Genomic DNA, 4,353 nt, shown 5'->3' on the forward strand with positions numbered 1-4,353 from the left:
ACACACACACATATATATATATATATATATATATATATATACATATACATATAATTTGTGTGTGTATGGGTTATGATATAACTAACGAGGTCATATTCAGAAGACAATGAAACCGAAACCAAATAGCGTTGAAACAGGAAGTGAAGTAAACAGAAGAGAATGACAAAATAACGGTCCACTTAACACAACATAAACCTGACAATAAGATCGTTAGGCTATTGTTAGCCTATATGTATAACAGTTAGCCTAGTTGTAATCTGATTTTCTAATCTGACTAGACAAGAAACTTTCTATTGATATTTACACCTGCACGTGTTCTAGACGGGCTGTCAGGCAGTGCAGTTACAGTGTTGCACCACAAGGTGGTGGAACGTGACTGTCATTCAACTACACGTTCAAAAACGCTGATTCATTAATTCAAAGAGACATAATGAAACACGCTGTTGAAACCATTCTAACTTTGAGCGCCACTTAAGAAGGCTCAGCTGACCAGCTATGCGTCAATGCTAAGACAGAGATTCATACACTCTTATCTGACTACAGAGGCTTAAACTAGGGATGCACCGATGTATCGGACGATTTTTATTATTTTAAAGCCATCGGCATATCGGAAATAGCATGAAAAGGGCCGATTAAGTGGCAATGCCCCGGAGTTAGTTTTTCTGAGGATATGTCACGAACCGCCAATTAAGCATTAGCCTACATTTAAGTGAAAATGAATGGCAGGTAATATGCAGCTTTTTGTGTGTTTGAAACCAGCATAAATGGCGGGATCGTGTAGAACACGGATTCACACAAGTTCACGTCACGCACCTGCAGCGTTTCTGTGAACAGAGAAAATGGAATAAAACTATATAGGCTACATAAAAAGGAATATATAGGCCTGTACAAGAATGAGAGAGGTAGGCTTCAGTTTTGCTTTTAAATAAATTCGTTTTGGCTTACAACTTTAGAGGATTTGTTGTGGAGAGAAGGGAACTTAAATAGCCTAATTGTGTTTGTAATGTTTGTAAATATTTTGCTTTATTTACCGGTGTTTTAGCCTACATTATTTCTGAATGATAATAATAAAATAACAATAATATATTAATAATAAAATTAATTTGACTAATTTAGGCTGTTTTTTCCTCTCAAAACGCTTATAGGAGTAGCGTTTTTATCCATGCTGCAAACATTTTTAAATATCTTGGAAAAAAAAGGCCTACTTTAATGTCTTTAAAGCGTTGACAGTATTTTCTTTTGTTTAATACATTTGGTCAAAATCTAGAAAAGATGATGCTGTATTGGCTATGACTACGCGCAAGATAGGCTACCAGATCAAGACCCTCGTGTTTTTTTTTTCTTTTTGAGTAAAGAAAACGCTGTACTTTATTATTATTATTATAGGCAAAGAAAAAGTTTTAAAAATAATGTTATTAACCAGTATTTTTTCTACTTAAACCGATTTCGGAATGTAATAATACAGAGGAACGCAGGAACAGAAACGTTCAAATACCAATTCTGCTTGGAGTTAACCGATCGATATTTTTTTCGTTTCTGTTTTATGCAATTGACCAATATCGGTATCGGCCCATAGTTGTGTGTTAAAATCGGTATCGGCCAAAAAAATCCTATCGGTGCATCCCTAGCTTAAACCCTTACTATCCCCAACTCTAGTCTACACCCCAATCTGAATGAAACACTCACGTACATGTGCATATATATATATATATATATATATATATATATATATACAGAAGTGTCAAATAAATGCAGTAACTCCTTTATCAGAGGTGCAAGTATGAAGAGGTCAAGCCACATAACGTGCTAACAATGAGCAGCTAAACAGCCACCAAACCAGCCTCTCAAAGCTCTAAAATATCTAAAAACACATTTCCGATCATATTCATATTAAATAATCTTGACAGTCTGGTAGTCATGGCAACCGTTAAATAATCAGAGCTGTAATAATTGCACTCATGTTCCCTCCAATGACACATAAGTTACGCTAATTAGAACCGTTAGCCAACGAAATGCTCGCACCCACCTGTAGAGCAACTTAAACGAGCCATTTCGACATATCTAATGCTACAGGGATGGCATCTGAGATGATGCTACAAAAAAAGAGATAATTTTGAGTGTCCAAGTCAAGTTAGCGCACGGCTAACCTGTGAAACTTTTTATCAAGCTGATTAGCATGCTAACGTTAGTTCTGTCAGTAGCTTGCCTGAGGGAGCTGCACGGCAACTTTAAACCTAGCAAAGCATGTTTTATTGCTTGCTAAACAGGGTGCGAATGTACTTTTAAAACAATACATGCTTTTTAAATTCAAAAGTGCCCTGTCAAAGATCTAATTTGACTTACGGACTGACACCCTCAGCATTAACTCGACCCATTCCGGGTTTATCTTTCCCGTGGCCTTACTTTTCTGCCGTTATTGCACTCGAAAGAGCGACTAAATGCACAAATATCAAGTTGCAGCTGTCGTACTCACCTGTTTCCGAAGGTTGTTTCTTTTTTTTTGGACAAAAACAAACAAGTGCGACAGAGGCGTATGTGGCAGGCGAATGTTCTATGACCTTTGGCCCCCCGGATACGTCAGAAAAGAAGTTCCGGGCTCCGAGGGCTTGACGTCACGTGTGCAGTTTGATTGACACATGGGTGGAGATTATTTTAGAGAAAGCAGAAGAAACATAATTTAATTATAGGTAGATCATATAATATGCTAAATTCATCTAAAAGTTAATCGATTTTTATGATCGTATATTTGCTGATATATTAATTAACTATTATTATTATTAATATTAATTGTCCTCATTTGTAAGTCGCTTTGGATAAAAGCGTCTGCTAAATGACTAAATAAAAAATAAAAATATTACTTAAATATCAATTAATTAAATAGTTCAAATGCATTTTTCTAAATCTTTCACAGCTATTTTTCTTATAGTTTTATGACTTAATATTAAATAAATGTCTAGTTAAACGACTTTGTATCATTAGCAAAAATCTGTCTTTTTATCATTTTTATAATTGGTATATGTACGCAGTATTTATCACGTTAGTTAAAATATTATTTAATTTAAATGAAGTATTTGTTTAAATGAATTTTTTCTAATTCTTTTATACTTATTTTCCATATAGTTTTATGACTTAATATTAAAGTCTAATTAAAAGACAGAATCAGAATTCTTTATAATTAGCATGCATGCTATTTTTATGATCGCATTTTGGTTGAAATATTATTTAATTAAATGACTACATTAAATGTTTGCTTAAATTGCATTTTTTCTAATTCTTTCACAATTATTTTCATATTGTTTTATGATTTAAATAAAAGTTTGATTCATATTTTTTTTTTATTCTTATAATTAGTATGCATGCATGCATTTTATTTTATGTTAGTTAGAATATTTCATTAAAAGACTATATGAAATATTTGCTTAATTTTCTTATTCTTTTACAATTATTTTTCATATAGTTTTAATATGAATTCATTTTCATTTCAATTAATTAATTAATATTAGACTTAAAATATTATTTAAATGACTACATTAAATGTTTGCTTAAATTGCATTTTTTCTAATTCTTTCACAATTATTTTCATATTGTTTTATGATTTAAATAAAAGTTTAATTCATTTTTTTTTAATTCTTATAATTAGTATGCATGCATGCATTTTATTTTATGTTAGTTAGAATATTTCATTAAAAGACTATATGAAATATTTGCTTAATTTTCTTATTCTTTTACAATTATTTTTCATATAGTTTTAATATGAATTCATTTTCATTTCAATTAATTAATTAATATTAGACTTAATATTGATTAAAAGGAATATTAGCAAACATTAGCATTTTCCAAATTCTTTTATAATTATAATGCATGCACCTTTCATAATCAATTAAATAAATCACTACATGGCATGTTTTTAATCACACAGGCTATCTACACGGTGAACTGCAAAGGCACAAAGACGATTAAACTCATGGAAAAAGTTGGCCGATTGCAGCATATAAAAATACAAAAATCTTCTGTTCTACTGTTAACATGAAATAAATATATGTATTCATATCTCATATGTAATACACAGTAGCAGTACATTTACAAATTACACATTCAATTTTATTTGAACTATGCAAACAATATACAGTGTATTTCACAGCAGTTTTGCGAGAGCCATTCAAAAAAAAAAAAAAATACAATGTAATCTGAAACTAAATGAAAGGGTGTTTACCAGAACTTAATGGTTATTTTATTGATATGCAATATGAATATGACTAAGCTGTTCAAGAACATATACAACAGCAGAACACTTACAGCTAAAACATTGCTGCTGTTCAGAGTGTTGACTAACACATTGTTCAAACCAGTCCT

General features: G+C 31.4%; 1 protein-coding gene across 2 annotated transcripts in view; it reads right to left on the reverse strand.

The window, feature by feature from the left end:
* The window catches only part of LOC107725125 (gametogenetin-binding protein 2-like), a 23,927-nt gene extending 21,326 nt beyond the window's left edge, over positions 1-2,601 (reverse strand). For both annotated transcript variants that reach the window (XM_016534282.1, XM_016534280.1), the window contains exon 1: positions 2,474-2,601. The gene's annotated coding sequence lies outside the window, so the exon portion shown is untranslated. The remainder of the gene's footprint in view (positions 1-2,473) is intronic.
* Positions 2,602-4,353: the final 1,752 nt, after the last annotated feature.

This window comes from Sinocyclocheilus rhinocerous, unplaced genomic scaffold (assembly GCF_001515625.1).
Source record: "Sinocyclocheilus rhinocerous isolate Xijiao unplaced genomic scaffold, SAMN03320098_v1.1 scaffold1295, whole genome shotgun sequence".
NCBI classification, from domain to species: Eukaryota; Metazoa; Chordata; class Actinopteri; order Cypriniformes; family Cyprinidae; genus Sinocyclocheilus; species Sinocyclocheilus rhinocerous.